The sequence below is a fragment of the Indicator indicator genome, chromosome 16 (genome assembly GCF_027791375.1).
Source record: "Indicator indicator isolate 239-I01 chromosome 16, UM_Iind_1.1, whole genome shotgun sequence".
In the NCBI taxonomy this organism is placed as follows: Eukaryota; Metazoa; Chordata; class Aves; order Piciformes; family Indicatoridae; genus Indicator; species Indicator indicator.
Window position 1 is genome coordinate 14,802,122 of NC_072025.1, and position 21,385 is coordinate 14,823,506.

Genomic DNA, 21,385 nt, shown 5'->3' on the forward strand with positions numbered 1-21,385 from the left:
ACTCCAAGAAGGACATTGAGGAGCTGGACCAGGTTCAGAGAAGGGCAACAAAGCTGGTGAAGGGTCTGGAGAGCAAGGCTGGTGAGGAGCAGCTGAAGGATTTGGGGTTTTGAGCCTGGAAAAAAGGAGGCTGAGGAGAAACCTCATTGCTCTCAACAGCTCCCTGAAAGGTTGGAGCCAGGTAGGAGTTGGTCTTTTCTCTCTAGTATTAGGTGACAGAATGAGAGGAAATGATCTGAAGTTGTGCCAGGGGAGGTTTAGATTGGAGATTAGGACAAATTTCTTTGCTGCAAGAGTGGTCAGGCATTGGAACAGGCTGCCCAGGGAGGTGGTGGAGTCACCATCCCTGGGGGTGTTCAAGAAAAGTGTGGCCATGGCACTTGGGGCCACAGCTTAATGGCCATGGTGGTGTTGGGTTGATGGTTGGACTTGATGATCTTTCAGGTCTCTTCCAAACAAAACAATTCTATGAGTCTATAAACTAAAGCAACAAGATTAGAACTTCAATCTAAACCCAGACCTAGATGTTAGACTCAGCTGAACATGACCAGGCAGAATTTCCCCACCCCACAGTTCGGGTTTACTACCCACACAAAAGCCCTCCTTAGGTCACTCTGATCTTACAGATCAGAACAAAGAAGTAGCTCAGGGATTGTTTTTCATCACTGTCTAAATCCTTTGTGATAACTCCAATGATATCAAAACTTCAGATCCATTGCCAAAGCCTATTTATGTCCTAAAATGTGACATTTGTCACCATCTCACTCCCTGACAGCTCTGAATGTCCCAAACATGTTTTACTTGTGTCCTCAATCTGCTCGTGTTGGCTCCTTGGACTTAACTTTTCCTGTCAGCTGCCTGCCTCTACCCTGCCCCAGTGAGGCTACATCTGGACAACCTGGTCCAGTTCTGGGCTTCCCAGTTTAAAAGAGACAGGAAACTACTAGAGGGAGTCCATGGAGACCACAGAGATGCTGAGGGGCCTGAAGCATCTCTGTGAGGAGGAAAGGCTGAGAGCCCTGGGGCTGTTGAGCCCTGGAGAAGAGCAGCCTGAGAGGCACAAGGGGCAACAGTTTGAAACTAGAGTAGGGGAGATTTAGACCCAGTGAGGGTGGTGAGACACTGGAACAGGTTGCCCAGGGAGGTTGTGGGTGCCCCCTGCCTGGAGGTGTTCAAGTCCAGGCTGGATGAGGCCTTGGGCAACCTGGGCTAGTGGGAGGTGTCTCTGCCCATGGCAGGGGCTTGGATCTGAATGATCTTTAAGATCCCTTCCAACCCAAAGCATTCTATGATTCTATGATCACTTCATCCTATGAAGGGAGCTGCTTCCTGCAGCAAGATGATGAGGTTCCAAGGGGTCAAGAAGCTCTCCAGATGCTGAAGTGTGTTCCAGCAGAGCACATCACTCCAAAACTTTGCAGATTAAGTTATTTCTAGCTCATATTTTTCCACCACATCAGGAAAACCAGTTAGCAGAGGCTGCTGCTGTAATTAGAGCCCATTTATGGCAGAGACTAATAAATCCACCTGCTTCCCAGATGGATTCAGCCATTAATCCCCTTGCTAACGGCACAAACAACAACTCCAAGCAATGGCTGCTGCTCACAGAGCTGTTCCCTTGCTTCTTTCCAGGCTATCAACTCTTATGTTGTTCCTGCCCAGATTAATGAAGCAAAAGCTGAACCCATTCCATCAGTCTCCTTCCCATTTGGGCTCTGAAAGCAAAGCCTGGGCTGGGTTTAGCCTGAAGAAAAAGAGGCTGAGAAGAGAGCTGACTGCTCTCTACAACTACCTGAAAGGAGCTTGGAGTGAGGCTGGTGTTGGCCTCTTGTCCCAAGTAATGACAGGACAAGAGGTAATGGACTCAAGCTTCACCAGGGGAGGTTTAGGTTGGAGATTAGGAACAATTTCTTTCCTGCAAGAGTGGTCAGCCATTGGAACAGGCTGCCCAGGGAGGTGGTGGAGTCACCAGCCCTAGAGATGATCAAGAAATGTGTGGATATGGCACTTTGGGATGTGGCTTAGTGGCCACAGAGGTCTTAGGTGGATGGTTGGACTCAATGATCTCAGAGGGCTTTTCCAAGTAAAACAATTCTATGATTCTGTGATGAGGGGCTCCCCTCTCTGCCAGAGCTGTGGAGCTGCCTTGCCCCTGCCCTTTCTGATGTCAAAGACAAGTGTGCTCTCCCTGGGAGTTCATGGGAAGAGAACAGATAACCTAGGGCCAAGAAGGAGATTTCTTCACTACCTCTTTACTGCCTTACCAGAAACACTTAGAAGATGTCTCATGGGGTTATGTACGCATTGACAACTCCTTTCTGCAACTAAATTCTTCCATCAGATGACAGGACACTGTCACCCAGGCATGACACAGAGCCAGCTCACAGTGGAGCTCTCATCTCCTTTGCTCTCCCTCATATAGTTGGGAAATAACAGCTCTAAGCATTGAGCAGCCACAGCACCACAAGCTTCCTCTGCTCTGTTTCCTCTCCATTTTCCTCTTGCACATGCTCTTGGAGACCTCTTCCATGAACAGAAAGAGGAGATCTTTTCCCCTGGTGCCAACAAGGGACAGCACAGCTTGGTGACCCCTGCTCTGTTAGATTTGTTGACTCTTCTTGCTGCCCAGGAAGTCTCACACTCACTTTGTGGCTTTCATTTCTTCCCCACTGGGAGCCTTCTAGGAGTTTCCACTAAAAAACCTCTTGCTTCTCAGCATAGAATCAGAACTGTTTGGGTTGGAAAAGACCTCTAAGGTCCTTGAGTCCAACCATCGACCCAACACCACCATGGCCCTTTAAAACATGTCCCAAAGTGCCATGGACACGTGTCTTGAACAGCTCCAGAGATAGTGACTCCACCACCTCCCTGGGCAGCCTGTTCCAGTGCTTGACCACCCTTGCAGGAAAAAAAAATTGTTCCTCATGTCCAAACTGGTGCAACTCAAAGCCATTTCCTCTACCACTTGTTCCTTGGGAGAAGAGACCAACCCCCACCTGACTCCAACCTCCTTTCAGGGAGTTGTAGAGAGCCAGGAGGTCTCCCCTCAGCCTCCTTTTCTCCAGGCTCAACAACCCCAGATCCCTCAGCTGCTCCTCACCAGCCCTGTTCTCCAGACCCTTCACCAGCTTTGCTCTCCTTCTCAGGACATGCTCCAACACCTCAATGTGTGAGTCCCCTGGTCCTGCTCCCACACTATCCCTGCTACAGGCCAGGAATTGTCTTCTTCCTGCCATTCAGCAACCTGCTAGGGAGCCCACACTGCAGTGGGAGGATGTGGGAGTGAGTGGTGTTTTCATTCCCACCAGGGTTTCATGCACAATAACAGAGGGGACAGAGGCACAGGAGCTTCTGCTGCCAGCTCATGACAAGGCCTACAAGAATTCAACACAAAGCCTGCTCCAAATTCCACCATGGACAGCTGGCAAGGGCTTGGCATGCCTGCCTGCATGCAGCCTTCAAGTAAAAATAGAACAACCACCCTGCTAGTCTGAAGAGCACTTAATAAGGGTGGGCAGGAGACAGCACACACAGCTCACCCTCACAGCTCTGTGCTTCCTCCCAGGCTGATGAAACTTGAAGATATGGTCCAATATCTCACCTGGAGAACAGGGCTGGTGAGGAGCAGCTGAGGGACCTGAGGTTGTTCAGCCTGGAGAAAAGGAGGCTGAGGAGAGACCTTCTGGCTCTCTGCAACTCCCTGAAAGGACACTGGAGTGAGGTGGGGTCAGTGTCTTCTCCCAAGGAACCAGTGATAGGAAAAGAGCAAATAGCTTCAAGATTCACCAGGGGAGGTTAAGGTTGGCCATTAGAAGAAACTTCTTCACTGAAAGGGTTGTCAGGAAGACTGGAACAGGCTCCCAAGGGAGGTGGTTAAATTCCCATCCCTGAAGCTCTTTAAAAGCTGGAGAGATGTGGTGCTGAGGGAGATGGTTTAGCTTGGTAGACTTAGCAGAGTCAGAGAATGGTTGGACTCAATGACCTTAAAGGTGTTTTCCAACCCAAACAATTCCATGATTCTATCTTCTCAAGGGCATTTTCGTTGTTGTTGTTTGGCAGCTCCTAGCGAGCTTCATGCAATTTCTGCAGTAAACCATAGCTTATTTTCCACCAAGGGATGGACTCTGCAAACAAGAGTCAGTGACACAGCAGGGAACACCTCAGCAGTTCCCTCTTCCACAGCTTTTAAGTGCTTCCCAGAAAGCTCAAAGCTCTGGAAAAACCCAAACCTCATGGTGAGGAATGGAAGTGACCTCTGGAGATCATCCACTCCAATCCCACTGCTAAAGCAGGACACCCACAGCAGCTTGCCTGGGATCACCATGGCCAGGGGGGTTGGGAAGCTCTCCAGAAAAGACAACTCCAGAAGCTCTCTGGGGAGCCTGCTCCAGGGCTCCCTCAAATTTCTGGGATGGGTTGGTTGGCTTGTGGGGCTTGGGGATGGTTGGCTTGTTGAGCTTGGGGTTGGTTGGGTGATGGGGCTTGGGGGGCTTGGTGTTGGTTGGCTTGGTGCTGGTTTGTGGGGGGTTTTATGGCTTTTGGGGGTTTTATTACTGGAATCTTTCTGTCATTCCCTGGAGCAGTTGATTTAATTTCATCTCAGTCTAATGGGACTTCAGCAAATTCAAGTGGTTTGTCCTAAGGAGAAGCTACCTTACAGCAGCATGGCCACACATCCCCTCCAGAACCTCCTTCTTTCCATGCCCTTTGCTAGTAAAGAGCTCATTGTATGGAAATAAGGAAAACCCAAATCATTTCTCCCTGCTTCACAACATTTAGAAGCAGTTAATGGAGGGAGGATGTGACAACAATGGCTCTGTTCACTCTAAAAGCTTCAAGTAGAAGCTTCTGAAGTCTCTTTTATTTTTTTGTACTGTGGCAAGGAAAGGTCTGAGCAGAGTCTGGTAGCTACATCATGGTTTAGAATTTAGGTTAGCTCACATACTTACCCTAACCAAAAAGGTCCTAAGGATGCATTAAACCCTTCCAAACCAAGTTCCCCTTCTCAAAACACAGCAATTCAATCCTGAAAAAGAGCCTGAGCCTTCTGGGGTAAAAACAAAACAAAACAGAACACACACAAAAAAAGTTTAACTAGATCTGGATGTTCTGGAAGATAAGAAATGGAAGTGAGGAAGGAGCTGACTGGTCTGTCCCTGGATTTCAAGCCTCTTCTGACCTGCCCTGTCACTGCAGAGTTCATAAACCTGCTTCTCACTTTGTGGGAGCACAACACAGTCTGATTTTGCTCCTTCCTGCCACCTTCTTTCACCTTCTCTTCCCCAAAAGGGTTGGCAAGCTGCCCAAGGGCAGTGATGGAATCCCCATCCCTGAAGGGGTTTTCAGAGCCATGGAGATGTGATGCTGAGGGCCATGGTTTAGTGGTGACCTGGCAGTGCTGAGTGAACATTGGGATTGGTGCTCCTAGAGGTCTTTTCCAACCCAAATGATTCCATGATTCTGGTAAGAGCCTGGAGGGCAGGCTGGGCCAGCAGAGGAGCAGGGGACAGCATGGGGCAGCAGGACCATGCCTGACACCAGGCACAAGCAGCTGGGACCACTCTTGCCTGAAATTCATCAGGCTGATCTGGGATTGTCATCATTAGGAAAGGGACCACTCCACTCCTGTTAGATGAGGTAGGTTTGACATTTGTCCTCCCAAGCAGCTGCCCTGAGGAAGGCCAGGAGACCCTTGCAAAGAGGGGACTGATGGTTTCTGAGAGCCTTCCTGAGCAGTTCCCAGGGCAGGAAGCCACACATCCTCCCACACACCAACCTCCATCCCTCAGAGGGAGCTGGAGGCACAGCTGCACTGAGCAGCTTCTCACAGGCTCAAAAAGGAGATGAAATGACTCCAAAACTGCTTGGATTCACAAGAGGTTCAGCAGATGAGGCTGGCAAAATCTCTACTTAGAAAGAAAAGGCTGTTGATGAAGTTGCTGTGTGGGAGGCAGCTCTCTGCCAACATGCAGAACTCCTTCCCTTTTTAAGGCTTCAGGAATGTCCTCACAGTTCAGACACTCAGCTCAGTTCCACAGATCAGAGTGTTCAGAAACAGCATGACCTGACCTCAAAAATCTCACTCTGCACTGGAGGCAGAGAGAAGAACTTCAAATTTGAGGAGGATGACCGTGGTGAAAGTCAGTTCACCCTGCTTCCCTGCTCACCAACTTGCAAGGCTATGAAGACAAGAATTTATGATGTCTCTAGCAACCTTCCACCCAATGTCTTGATTCTTAAGAGTGGGAGGGAGGGGGGGGGGCTAGAAGAGACCTCTGAAGCTCATGGAGTCCAACCAGGACCACCTAGGGCAGGTCTCTGGAGATCATGGAGTCCAACCAGGACCACCTAGGGCAGGTCACACAGGAATGCATAGAAGAGAGCTCTAGAGATCATGGAGTCCAACCAGGATCACCTAGGGCAGGTCTCTGGAGATCATGGAGTCCAACCAGGACCACCTAGGGCAGGTCACACGAATGCATAGAAGAGAGCTCTGGAGATCATGGAGTCCAACCAGGACCACCTAGGGCAGGTCACACAAATGCATAGAAGAGAGCTCTGGAGATCATGGAGTCCAACCAGGACCACCTAGGGCAGGTCTCTGGAGATCATGGAGTCCAACCAGGACCACCTAGGGCAGGTCTCTGGAGATCATGGAGTCCAACCAGGACCACCTAGGGCAGGTCACACAAATGCATAGAAGAGAGCTCTGGAGATCATGGAGTCCAACCAGGACCACCTAGGGCAGGTCACACAAATGCATAGAAGAGAGCTCTAGAGATCATGGAGTCCAACCAGGACCACCTAGGGCAGGTCTCTGGAGATCATGGAGTCCAACCAGGATCACCTAGGGCAGGTCACACAGGAATGCATAGAAGAGAGCTCTAGAGATCATGGAGTCCAACCAGGACCACCTAGGGCAGGTCTCTGGAGATCATGGAGTCCAACCAGGACCACCTAGGGCAGGTCACACAGCAATGCATCCAGGTGGGTTTGGAATGTCTCCAGAGAAGGAGACTCCACCACATCTCTGGGAAGTTTGTGGGTGGCAGAGCCCTGGAGCAAAGTAAAGAAACTCCTTCTCATGTTTAGATAGAACTTCTGATGTTCAAGTTTCTGCTCTCTTCTCCTGCCAGTGGGGACCACCGAGAAATCAAGAGGTTGGCATAACAAAAAAAAAAAAAAAAAAAAAAAAAAGAACCATGAAGGGAGGAGAGCTTTATCAATCAATCAATCAATCCACAAACATCAGGATTGCTTTATAGACAAGCTCTGCCTAGCCCATGATGAGGTCATTAATCTAATGAAAACATATCAAGCAAAATGAGTTGAGGCTGACAATGACACCATCCCTCATCATTAATCTTGACCATCTAACATCCCTACAGGCAAAGGAGCTATTAAGATGATGATGCTTCAATCACTCTGCAGATGGAACTCATCATGCCACTGGAAAAAATGGTTTATGAGCAGGACACCCCAAACAGCTCACAATTCACAGCAAATTATTTGGGATGTATGGAATGTTTCTTGTGGTTTCCTTGGTGCATCTTAGCCTGCCCACCAGCAAGGAGGGGTGGGGGTTGGAAGGGACCTCTAAAGATCATGTAGAACAATTCCCCTGCTAAAGCAGGGGCACCCAGAGCTGGCTAGAGTGACAGAAGGATCTCAGTTAGAAAAGACCTTTAAGATCATGGAGTCCAACCATTCTCTAACTCTACCAAGGCTGGGGCTAAACCATGTCCCTCAGCACATCTCAGCCTCTTCAAAACGTCTCCAGGGGATGGGGATTCAACCACCTCCCTGGGGAGTCTGCTCCAGTGTTTGAGAACCCTTTCAAGTGAAGGACTTACTCTTAATGTTCAACCTAAACCTCCCCTGGGGAAACTTGAGCCTGTTTTGTCCTATCACTTGTTCCCCAGGAGAAGAGACCAACCCCCACCTGGCTCCAACCTCCTTTCCCAGAGTTGGAGAGAGCCAGGAGGCCTCTCCTCAGCCTCCTTTTCTCCAGGCTCAACAACCCCAGGTCCCTCAGATGCTTCTCACCAGACCTGTTTTCCAGACCCTTCCTTCTCCAGCTTCACTGCCCTTTACTGCACCCACTCCAGGAACTCAATGTCTAGCAGCAAGGGCCACAAAACAGAGCCCAGTACCCAAGGCTGCCCAGGATCACAGTGGCCAGCTGGGTTTAGAAGCTCTCCAAACATGGAGACTCCACCACATCTCTGGGCAGCCTGCTCCAGGCCTCCAGCACCCTCACACCCCAAAGAAGTTTCTCCACATCTTCAGGTGAAACCTCCTGGGTTAAAGTTTGTATCTGTCACTGAGCACCACTGAGAAGAGTCTGGCCACATCCTCTTGCTCCCCACCCTTTATCTCTTGCTGAGCATTGAGCAGATCCCCTCTGGGGCTGCTCTTCTCCAGGCTCCACAGCCCCAGGGCTCTCAGCCTTTCCTCCTCACAGAGATGCTCCAGGCCCCTCAATGTATCACACTCTGGGGATTTGTTTCCTTTTGATGGAACTGCCAAAAAAAGATTCTGCAAACATGGAACTATCCAGTTGGCAATTAGAGAGGAACAATGGTTGTGCTGATGATGGTGCTGCTGGTGAACACATTCAGCAAGAGGCACTGCAGAAGATCCTGCACATGGGGAGAGGATAAAAGGATTGACAGCAGCTCTGTGCTGGCAGCTTTGCTGAGCCTTTAAACACAAAGAGTTTTCCAAGTAAACATTTGGAGCAGAAATGGAAGCATTCAGCATTCTGGGCAGGGCTCAGCCTTCCCAGTTTGTGCACTCTAAGCATTTCCATTCTCCATCTTGCAGAAGAAGGCAAATGGAGGGGGGTTGACCTCTTTCCTGGCTGATGATGGTCTGAGAAGATGGTGCCTGGTAGACATCAAGCAAAGGCATGAAAAGAGAAAACTGCTGCAAAGATGAAGTGAGGAAGATCACAGACTCCCAGACTGCTATGAGTGGGAAGGGACCTTTAAAGGTCATCTAGCCCAACCCCCCTGCAGTCAGCAAGGACATCTGCAACCACAGCAGGTTGCTGAGAGCCCCAAACAAGCTGACTTGCAAGAGGTGACTTCTCCCACCTCTCTGGGCAATCTGGGACAGGCTCTCATTGCCCTCAGGGTCAAGCATTTCTTCCATCTCTCCAGTCTGAATCTCCCTCTTTTAGTTCAAACCATCACCCCCTGTCCTGCCACAACAGGCCCTGCACAAAAGTCTGTCCCCAGCTTTCTTCTTCACCCCTTGAAGTTCTGAAAGGCCATCAGAAGGTCCCCCTGGAGCCTTCTGTTCTCCATGCTGAACAGCCCCCATGTCTCTACTGTGCTGAGGACTCCAGAGCTGGCCCCAGCACTGCAGGTGGGGTCTCAGCAGAGCAGAGAGGCAGAATCCCCTCCCTGCCCCTGCTGCCCACACTGCTGGGGATCAGCCCGGGACATGGCTGGGAGTGCTCAGTGCTGGACCATCTCCAGCTTTCCACCCCCCAGCACTCCCAAGTCCTTCTCCACAGGGCTGCTCTCCAGCCCTTCATCCTCCAGTCTCTGCTGATACCAGGAGCTGCCCCAAACCAGATGTAGTTCCAAGCCCCTTCCAAGACACTTTCCACTAGAGCAGGTTGCTCAGGGCCTCATCCAACCTGGCCTTCAACACCTCCAGGGAGGGAGCATCCCTGGGCAACCTGTTCCAGTGTATCACTGCCCTCACTGGAAAGAATTTCCTCCTCATCTGCAGTCTCAATCTCCCCTCTCCAGCTCAAAGCCATTGCTCCTCATTCCATTACTACAAGTCCCTCCCCAGCTTTCCTGTAGGCCCCTTTCAGGTACTGGAACTCAAGGAGCACTGTGCCAAAGGGAAGACAGATGGATATCCACCTCCTACCCCAGTACCAATATCTGGAGTTTCTCAGGTCCTCACACCTACAGGCTGCTTGGACGTGGCTTTGAACAGCCTGGTCTATTAGAAAGTGTCCCAACCCGTGGCAGCAGGGTTGGAGCTAACTGATCTTTAAGGTCCCTTTCCAACCTAACCCAGTCTGAAAAAAGAAGATGCTCAGATGATGGAAGGTCCTCCATGCTCTCTTTGCAGCCTGTGCATGCTCCAGCCCACAGAAAGCCCCAACATGAACCTGCTGCTGATGGATGCTGCAGGAAGAGCTGACCTCAACAATTTGATCTGGGTACACCAAGTTATCAGCTTTGATCATCTTGGTAATGGACAGAACTAAATAATATTTTGGTTTCCTTTCTTGCTCTTCTTGTTAGCTCAGCTTTCCTTTTGCTCCATCAGATACAACCCTCACGGCTGAGAAACTGCTTACACAACTCCCAAGGTACCCTCAGAGAGGGCAGGACACCATTTCCCAGCCTTCTGCTGGCTACTGGGCCAGCTTCACTTTGATTTATGCTCCTTGGTGATGCTCAGAGACACTCTGCCAAAGCAGGAACTGCAGAAGATTTGCAGCTGCAGCAAGTGCAGGAGCTCAGGACACCCAGAGCATGATTAACTCCTTAGGCAAGGAGAACAGAGGGGCAGCTCTGCTGCACTGGTACCTCCTAAAGCATGAGAAGATCACAGGCCTATGAAAGACCTCACCTCACAAAACCACCACTGTTTTCTTGCAGGTCTCCCAGAACTAGTGAACTATGAAGTGACTTTACCCCCTCTGCCAGGTGCATTTCTCCATGGAGAAACAAAAATAGTCTGACCTTCTGTCAAGGACACAGAAGCATAGAATTGCTTTGGTTGGAAGAGGCTCTAAGCTCCTGGAGTCCAACCATGAGCCCAGCACTGCCAGGTCACCACCAAACCATGGCCCTCAGCACCACACCTTTGAAACCCCTCCAGGGATGGGACTCAACCACTGCCCTGGGCAGGCTGGGCCAAGCTTTGATAACCCTTTCCCTGAAGAAATTGTTCCTCATGTCCAGCCTAAAGCTCCCCTAGGGCAACTTGAGCCTCTTTCCTCTTGTTCTCTCACCTGATATATATAGGGGAAGAGACCAACCTTCACTTGGCTCCAAACTCCTCTCAGGAAGCTGTAGAGAGCCAGAAGGTCTCCCCTCAGCTATGGGCAGGGACATCTCCCACTAGCCCAGGTTGCTCAAGGCCTGGCCCTCAACACCTCCAGGCAGGGAGCATCCACAGCCTCCCTGGGCAACCTGTTCCAGTGTCTCACCACCCTCACTGAGAAGAATTTCTTCCTCATCTGCAGTCTCAGTCTCCCCTCTTCCAGCTCAAAGCCATTGCCTCTCATCCTATCACTGCAAGCCCTTGTAAAAAGTCCTCCACATCTTTTCTGTAGCCCCCTTCAGGCACTGGAAGACCCCCATAAAGTCTCCTTAGAGCCTTCTCCAGGCTGAAGGGACCCAACTCTCTCACTCTGTTTATATACAAGAGGTGCTCCAATCCTCTGATCATCTTCATGGCCTCCTCTGGACCCTCTCCAAAAGTTTGATTTCCTTCTTGTGTTGGAGGCTCAGAACTGGTCAGAGTCCTGCTGACAGAGGACCAGGACAAGGCTGGGTGAGCAGGTAACCATGCCCAATGGGGCAAACAAAAACCAACACACACTTGGTATCACCTCAGTGAGCATCAGATTTCCATTACCCTGAGAGTAAACACCACGAGAGGTTTTACAGGAGAAAGGTTGAATTCAGCCCCTGGGTTACCAAAGGAGTGGTTTCACTCCCATTTAGTGACTTATTTGCAGTAGGTACAAATTAACCAAACCACCTTTTGGCCATCTGCTGGGAGAAAGGCACTCCCACAGCAGGGTAATAAAAAAGGGTGATATGACATTTCCACAGCAGCTACAGCAAAACCTGCTTGGCCAACACCCCCCTCTCCCCCCCCCCAAACCCACAGCCCACCTCTCACCTCCATGGAGAAAGAAACAACACAAAGCCACCAAGCTTGTGGAAATTTCCAAACAGAAGCTGTCTCCTTTGGAAAAAGGACAACAAACCAAGCTGCTGGGGAAGCTGCTCTGGATGTGCTACCAGGATCATAAAGTGAGGAGGAAGAAGGGAAAGCTTAGGCTTTCTGTTTCCAGTAAGGGAAGTAGGTGTCTGGAGAAGCAATTAACAGGCTTGCTGCAACCATCTCCTTCCACCCAGCCAGGGTGCATCAGATCCCAGAAGCTTCCAACGAGCTGGAAGGTGCTGTACAAAAGCACTGACATGGTGCCTGGGGCAGAGTGGCTGGAAAGGTGCCCAGCAGAAAAGGACCTGGGGGTGCTGGTTGACAGCCAGCTGAATGTGAGCCAGCTGTGTGCCCAGGGGGGCAAGAAGGCCACCAGCAACCTGGCTTAGATCAGTAAGGACCAAGGAAATAATTATGGCCCTGGATCCAGCACTGGTGAGGGCACAGCTCAAATCCTGGGTTCAGTTTTGGACCTCTCATGCCAAGAAGGACATTGAGGAGCTGGAGTGGCTCCAGAGAAGGGCAACAAAGCTGGTGAAGGGTCTGGAGAACAGGGCTGGTGAGGAGCAGCTGAGGGAGCTGGAGCTGTTGAGCCTGGAGTAAAGGAGGTTGAGGGGAGACCTCATTGCTCTCTACAACTCCCTGGAAGGAGGTTGGAGCCAAAGGGGGTTGGTCTCTTCTCCCTAGTATCAGGTGATAAAACAAGAGGAAATGGCCTGAAATTGTGCCAGGGGAAGGTCAGGTTGGAGATCAGGAAAAATTTCTGTCATGCAAGAGTGGTCAGGCATTGAACAGGCTGCCCAGGGAGGTGGTGGAGTCCCCATCCCTGGAGGTGTTCAGGAAAAGTGTGGCCATGGCACTTGGGGACATGGTTTAAAGGCCATGGTTGTATTAGGTTGATGGTTGGACTTGATGATCCTAGAGGTCTTTTCCAACCCAAACAATTCTATGATTTTATGGTGACAGGACTGAAACAGCCTCTTGTTTGAGTACAGCTCAGAACAACCTTCTAAACTGACAGGTTTTGAGGCTGACTTCTTCATTGAGAAGTTCAAAGCTTTCACTCTTGATTCTCTTTCAACCCCACTGCCAGCCTATAAATTATGACTTTCCATTGCAGGGCATCCAGAGACTCCAGCCAGGGTCAAGGCAATGTCTCCAGCAAGCTTTTGCAGCCCTGGTTTATCAAAGCAGCCCTTTAGCAGATGCTGAGCTGCTCTGTTTGTCTCAACTCAACTCTTCACTCCACATCAACAGCTTTGCTGCTGCTTTTCCCCCCTGGCAGGATTAATTATCAGGCTGCCCAAATCATCTCCCTCCCCCCATTAACTGATGCAACGTCATTTAAAACAGATTAAATACAGCAATATCCCAAACTTGAGCATGTGAATAATTCATGGAGCCATAAAATTCTACATAAAACAGGGGAATTCTGCAAACAGGGTTGGGGTTTTTTTTTCCCCCCTCATCTAACCCCCTTCCCTTGTATTTTTTTTTATACTAATATTGAACTTTAAGGCAATTAATAGCTGATACAGTTCTAACAGCAGCAAAATGATGTTTAGCATCTGCTTCAAAGCAGTTTCATCCCATCCATCACTTACAGGAAAATAGGATCAAGCCAGGAGTCTATGAATAACTCAGCTTTTTCTCCAGGATTCCATCTAGACTGCTTCTAAAGATGTATAATACCCTGACTACATTAACACATTAAAGCTCTGGAGATTGCCATCAGTGCTTCTGCAGCTTAATTTCATCTGTCCCTCACAATTCAGATCTTCAACTATTTTCATCCTAAAAAGACAAAAAAAAAAAAAAAAAAAACCAACCCCAAACTAACCCAACCACCTCATCACTCCCCTGTAAAAACTCCTGATGCTCACATAAGCAGATTGCCAAGCGTGGTTAAGAGGATATATATTTAAAACCTGGCAGCAGAACTTTATTCCCCTCCTAAACAGGAGCAATCTCTCTGAGTCTAGTGCCTGGATGTTAATAAAAAGAAAAAAAAAAAAATAGAAAATCCAACATATTCTGTGATCAGCTAAGCTTGAAAAAGTCAGGGAAGGATGATGAGTTTGACAAGTCAATTCAGGAGGAGACCTGAAGAATATAGCAAGTGAGAGGGGGGAAAAAAAGAAAAAGAAACGTTTTAAGCAATTGACATAAAAATAAATATCAAAGACCACAAGGGACTGAGCTTGTTTCTTTTCTCCTGCAGCTGCAGTAACACAAAATGGATGTGTTTTTGTGTGTGTGGGTTTGTTTTTTTTGGTGGTGTTTTTTTTTTTTTTTTTGCCAACACCACCTGAATTTTCAAAACAACTTCGGTTCAAAATTCATTTCATCACTTCCAACTGCAGATTTTAATTGCTAACACATATGCTCTTTCTGGTTTTGTTTTTTTTTTTAATGTGTGTGTGTGTCTTTTTTTTCTCCCCTGCTCACTCAAAAGTAATGAGAGGGTTTCAAACATTCTGTGCCCTAGACAGTCCTGGCTGCAGAGGGTAATTGGAAATGACAGCTCTTGCACACCACTGAAGGCTTGACGTGTGGCCATGGAGAAGAGGCAGATTCACAGCAGCACTCACCCCCCAAGCTGAACAAATCCAGCCTGAAAATAATAAATAAACCCCAAACTCACCCATTTCAGAAGCTGCACACAGGAGCAGCATGTATTAATTACTGGGCAGAAGTTTAAAGTTCCCTTTAATCATTTGGAAATGCTTTGAAATCCTCCTGTCTGGTGGAACAGCTCCCAGAGAGCTTTTATCTCTCAGCTCTAGCAGAGGAGCTACACTGGAAACCTCCAGATGAGATTTGCTACCTTCCAGTTTTGGTATCAAGCCTTTTGAATTAGGTTGCCTAAAGATATACATAGCCAGATATGTCCCAGCTGGTAAAGGAAGGAGAAAAAAAAATAATCACTGAATTTAACTCAGGGTAAGAAAAGTAGGAGGGGGGGGGGGGGGGGGAAGTCACTGAATTTAACCCAAGGTAAAGAAAGCAGGGGGAGGAAAAAAAAAAAAAAAAATCACTGAATTTAACCCAAGGCAAAGAAAGTAGAATTAAAAAAAAAAAAATCACTGAATTTAACCCAAGGCAAAGAAAGTAGAATAAAAATCATCACTGAATTTAACCCAAGGTAAAGAAAGTAGAATTAAAAAAAAATCTGAATTTAACCCAAGGTAAAGAAAATAGAAAAAAAAAAAATCATTAGTGAATTAACCCAAGGTAAAGAAAGTAGAATAAATAAATAAATAAATCTCTGAATTTAAGCCAAGGCATAGAAAATAGGGGAAAAAAAATAAATCACTGAATTAACCCAAGGTATAGGAAAAAAAATTCACTCAACCCAAGGTAAAGAAAGTAGAAGGAAAAAAAAAAAATCTCTGAATTTAACCCAAGGTATAGAAAATAGGAAAAAAAAAAAAATCACTGAATTTAACTCAGGGTAAAGAAAGTAGGAATAAAATAATAAAAAAAAAAAATCACTGAATTTAACCCAAGGTAAAGAAAATATATTAAAAAAAGTCATCACTGAATTTAAATCAAGACAATAATAATAACAAAAAAAAAAAAAATCACTGAATTAACGCAAGGTAAAGAAAGCAGAATAAAAAGCAAAACACCACACCAAAACATAAAACACAAACAAAACCAAACCAAACTTGAATTTAACCAGAAGAGAAACTTCAGTTCAACACTGAAAGCCAAGTTTCATCAGTTTCACCTCAACATGAGGAGAAACTTCTTTCCAGTGAGGGTGGCAGAGCCCTGGAACAGGCTGCCCAGGGGGGTTGTGGAGTTTCCATCTCTGGAGACTTTCAAACCCCACCTGGATGCATTCCTGTGCAGACTACCCTGAGTGATCCTGCTCTGGCAGGGGGGTTGGAGCTGATGATCTCTTGAGGTCCCTTCCAACCTCTGCTATACTGTGAGACTGTGGTACCTGGATTTCAGCAAGGACCCCAAAGCCTCTGTGCAAAACCAACAGGTTACAAACCCTGCCCCTTGCTCTGCTCTGCCTGCAGCGTGGCTGGTTCTACACAACATCCAAAAGAAGGGCATTGAGAAACCCCTCCCAGAAACAAAAAAAAAAAAAAAAAAAAACCCAAAGAGCTAAGAGCGTGCAGACCTGTTCTCACACAGAATAATTCCCAGTTGATACTGGGGAAGCACTCACACTGGAGTAATTTATGGCTGCCATGGTAACATCACTACAGCTCACCCAGTCTCATGACATTCACGCACCTACTACCCCTCCACACCGAGATTCCTCACCACCTCCACCTCTCCCCCCAACCCCACCGTCCTTCCCAACTTCCCAAGCTTACTTACCATCCAAACAGGCAAACGAAAAACCCCTGGAAAAGAAGGTTTTAGGCAGCAGAGCCACCACAAAGCCGAGCAGAGCTCTTCTCTGCCCCAGCAGGAGGAACAGGCTGGCGGTGGGGAACCCGCGGTGAGCGGCTTGTGCCCTCCCCTCTGAACCTGGGATCCGCGGGATCACCTCCTGCGAACCCCCGGCCGCATGCCTTCTGCAGCTGCGACTCACTAAATGGGATGAACATTAACCATTTAGGCGTCCCCAGCAGGCTAAACCTTCACAACCCAGCAAACTCCAGCCCCAGAGTTAATACAAGGCGATTAATACCCAAAGCAGACGTTTGTGAAGCAGGGAGCAGGGACAATCTGCCTCTTTTCTTACCTTAAGCAAAAGGAGGTCCTGGAATTCTAATGCATCTCAGATTTATTGTTGTGGGTTTTTTTTTTTTCTCCTCAACTTCAAAAACACATCAGTTGGTGGTTTAAAGCGATTTCCCTCCTGATATCCTACAGGAAAGACGTGGAGGGAGGGGGAGGGAAAAAAAAAAAAAAAGGAAAGAAATGAAGTGCTTAAAGAAGGAAAAAAAAAATGAAGCACTTAAGCAGCCATGGGAGTGGATTCCCTCTCCCCCCCCGCCCCATCTGTAAAAATCCTTTTATTCAGCCCTGCCTGCTCCTAAGAAGCATTTCAAGGCTCAGCTCTTGACATGCAGAAATCAGTGAAGGATCAAGAGCATAAATGTCACTTCCTCCAGGCAGGCACGACAACTGCAAAAGGAGCCTTAATCTGCTCTCCCCACCTCAATTCTCCCCAACTGAAGAGGAAATCCTGACATCTGCCTCACTCCCAGCTTTCTGAAGCCTTCCCATTTCAAGCCCTCCCCTCTCTCTCAGAAGGATCCCAGCTGCAGCTAAAAACTAAACCCCATGATGTAGTTTCACTTGAGAAGCTGTGTAAGGGGAAGAATCTAACCCTCCCCTCCCCAGCCCTCCCACCCAGAAAAAAAAAAAAAGCTAATAAAGCATAAGTCAAAGCCTAACCTTGAAACAAATTACAGCTGGCTACATCTGAGCAGGAGCAGAGGCTTTGGAATTATTAAATGAGCTTCAGAAGGGATTTAACTAACCAAATTCCATTGCAAGAGCTTTTATTTATGGGATGTGCCCCCTGAAATATTTGCTAAGGTTTGTTTGCCATTGCCTTTATTGCTTTTTACCCTCTTTCCTCACCAAATCCCACAAACATTCCCTTTTTTGCCCTCTTTCCTCACCAAATCCCACAGATATTGCCTCTTGTTGCCCTCTTTCCTCACCAAATCCCACAGATATTGCCTCTTGTTGCCCTCTTTCCTCACCAAATCCCACAGATATTGCCTCTTGTTGCCCTCTTTCCTCACCAAATCCCACAGATATTGCCTCTTGTTGCCCTCTTTCCTCACCAAATCCCACAGATATTGCCTCTTGTTGCCCTCTTTCCTCACCAAATCCCACAGATATTGCCTCTTTTTGCCCTCTTTCCTCACCAAATCCCACAGATATTGCCTCTTGTTGCCCTCTTTCCTCACCAAATCCCACAAATATTGGTTTGCCCTTTTTCCTTAATCAAATCCAAACAAACTTAGGGAGGCTGGACGACGTTTCTTTCTTTTTCTGAGCTGCACCTTCATAATGCAGCAACCCAAAAGTTCCTTAAAACATCAAAAGGAGCTGTCACATAATCATTAAGGTTGGAAAAGACCTTTAAAGATCAAGTCCAACCCAACATCCTAGATCCATGAGATGGGTGGATTCCAGAGAAACCAGGACACCAGCATTGCCACCTAATTAACTCCTCAAATGGCATTTTAATGATCTCTGCCCTTCCTCAGCTTGGCAACCCTGTGGATAATTCCTCTCTTATTAGCTCTCTGCATCCTTCCCCATTTCAGCTGAAACAAAAACTCTTCTGTTGGGAGTTTGCCTTGAAGAAGTCTTGTTGGCAAAGGATGCTCCTAAAAGGAGGCTTATTCATGCTCTTCAAAGTCCATTTCTTTAGGTGGCCAACACCACACCTGGATCTTTTACCAACCTATTTCCCTCACCTCCTGAATTAGCTCTAGGGAAAAAAAAAATTATCACCCATTCAAAACTGCTGCTTAAGCCTGGCATGGTTATTTTTGCTTCTAATCCCCTTGCTGGAGGCTCAATTTCATAAACAAAAGAGGCTCTAATAATTCAAATCTCACTTTCAAAGATGCGATGTGGCTGTCAGGAGCATTCTGCAACACAGGCAGAACATTCCTCCAGCCCCTTCTCTCCAAGGCTTTTGCACACATTGAAAGCCTGTGTCTTGCTTTTTAAATGCTGATAACTCCTCTGTTTCTTTTTCTCTCTCCTTCAAAAGGCTTAAAGCCCACAACCACACAGACGTTTTTATTAGTGCATCACGCACCATTAAATTGTCAGCTTCTCTTCCACGCTTCTCCTGAAGGGGGAAAAAAAAAAAAAAAAAAAACAACCCAAACCAAACAACAAAACCCCCAACTCCAGCTACTAAATAGGTGGCCTTGAAAACATCTTTACAACAAAACCACTCATTTTTCTTGGCACTTATTTGGAAACCGAAGCAAACAAAAGCCAAGATCCCAACCAACAAAGCCCCCGCATGGATTTTTCTACCCAGCCAGGCTGCAGAATCACAGAATGGGTTGGAAGGGACCATAAAGACCAGCCAGCTCCCCCAGGCAGCCACCCACCAGCTCCCCCAGGCAGCCACCCACCAGCTCCCCCAGGCAGCCCCCAGACAGCTCCAAACCTTTCCCTGCCCCTTCACACCCCCCCCCCCCCCCCAGATTTTTAAAGACTCTTCAGTAGGCAGCATCTATCCCAAAGCCCTTAGTGTGGCTCCACCAAGAGTTGGAATCTTGATGATTGAAGCGTTCACCCCCCCTGCCCTGAAGTGGCAAGGTGAGATCTCACCCATTTTGCACTCTGGTCCTCTGGCAACCATAGAATCACAGACTGGGTAGGGTTGGAAGGGACCTTGAAGATCATCTACTTCCAACCCCCCCATTATGGGCAGGGACACCTCCAACTAGAGCAGGTTGCTCAAGGCCTTCTTCAACCTGTCCTTGAACACCTCCACAGAGGTGGCATCTCCAACTTCCCTGGGCAACCTGTTCCAGTGTCATACCTTTCACAGAATGGTTCTGATTAGAAGGAGCCTTAAAGATCAGTTCAGTTTCATCTCCCCTGCATTCAGCAGGGACATCATCTACTAGATTAGGTTGCTCAAAGCTTTGTCCAGCCTGGCCTTCATTCAACACCTCCAGGGATGAGGCATCCCACCCCTCTGGGCAGCCTGGGCAAGTCTCACCACCCTCAGGGTCAAACATTTCTGCCTTCTCTCCAATCTCACTCTCCCTCTTCTGGTTCAAACCATCACCCCTTGTCCTGCCTCAACAGGCCCCACTGAAAATCTGTCCCAAGCTCTCTACTTGGCCCCTTCGAGTCCTGAAAGGCCACCAGAAAGTCTCCCTGGAGCTGAACAGCTTCACTCCAAGAAGGACATTGAGGGGCTGGAACAGGTCTAGAGAAGGACAGTGAAGCTGGTGAAGGGGCTGGAGAACAGGGCAGGTGAGGAGCAGCTGAGGGAACTGGGGTGGTTGAGCCTGGAGGAAAGACTGAGGGGAGACCTTCTGGCTCTCTATAGCTTCTTGAAAAGAGCTTGGAGCCAGGTGGGGGTTGGTCTCTTCTAATCCTCCTTTAAGTCCTGAAAAGCCACCAGAAGGTCTACCTGGAGCCTTCTCTTCTCCAGGCTGAACAAGCCCAACTCAGCCTGGCCTCACAGCAGAGGGCTTCCAGCCCTCCCAGCACTGCTGTGGCCTCCTCTGACCTCACTCCAACAGGTCCACAGGCAGCAGAAATCTCTTCCACGACGAGAATTCCTCTCTAAAACCCTGGCAGAATTCCAGAAGCCATTGCAATCCTGCTCCACAGGACTGATGCAGAGATCAGTGCAGAGCAAAGGTCCCCTTGCTCCCCACTGACCCCAGATGGGCAGGACCAGGCTGGTTGGTTACAACAGGTCAGCAGAGAATAAACAAGGAGCATCCCTGCAACAGCTTGGAAACAGTCAGAGCAGTCCATCTGGCCAAGTCATGTTTCTGGCTTGTGGAAAGAACAGCTGCAGAGCCTGGAAAAAAACCCAGGAGATTGCCTGGAGGCTGAGCATGGAGCAGCCAAGCAGGTGCTTCACCCCCTGTTTCTCCAGCAAGGCAAGAGGCAGCCCATGCTAACAGCCTGGACCAGGGGCTGGGAGAGGGCCTGGCTCCAACAGCCAAGAAATCCCTGCAGGGACCTTCACAAGGGGGATGGAGGTCTTGACACAGTCATTCAGCCACCTCCACCAGGACTGTGGTAGGTAGAGGGTGGGAGAAAGCAAGGGCAGAAAGGACACAAAGCGAGCAGGAGAAGGCACAAGTGACACTTCATGCAGCCCTGAGGGATGGAGATCCTAGCTGGTGACAGATGGTGGGGTGAGGTGCACCTCAGCAGGTTTGCAGAGGGTGGGTCAGCTCCAGCTGCTGTGGAGCAGGGCCAGAGGAGGCCACAGCAGTGCTGGGAGGGCTGGAAGCCCTCTGCTGTGAGGCCAGGCTAAGAGAGTTGGGGGTGTTCAGCCTGGTGAAGAGAAGGCTCCAGGGAGACCTTCTGGTGGCCTTTCAGTGCTTCAAGGAGGATTAAAAGAGACCAACCCCCACCTGGCTCCAAGCTCCTTTCAGGGAGTTGTAGAGAGCAATGAGGTCTCCCCTCAGCCTCCTCTTCTCCAGGCTGAACCACCCCAGTTCCCTCAGCTGCTCCTCACCAGCCCTGCTCTCCAGCCCCTTCACTGCCCTTCTCTAGACCTATTCCAGCCCTTCAGTGTACTTCTTGGAGTGAGGGGCCCAAAACTGGACCCAAAATTCAAGGTGTGGCCTCACCAGTGCCCAGTCCAGGGGGACAACCCCTGCCCTGGTCCTCCTGACCACACTGACCTCCTCCAAGCCAGGATGTTGGTGGTCTTCTTGGCCACCTGGTGGCTCATCTTCAGCCACTGTTGACCAGCTCCCACCCAGGTCCTTTTCCCCTGGGCAATTTCCAGCCA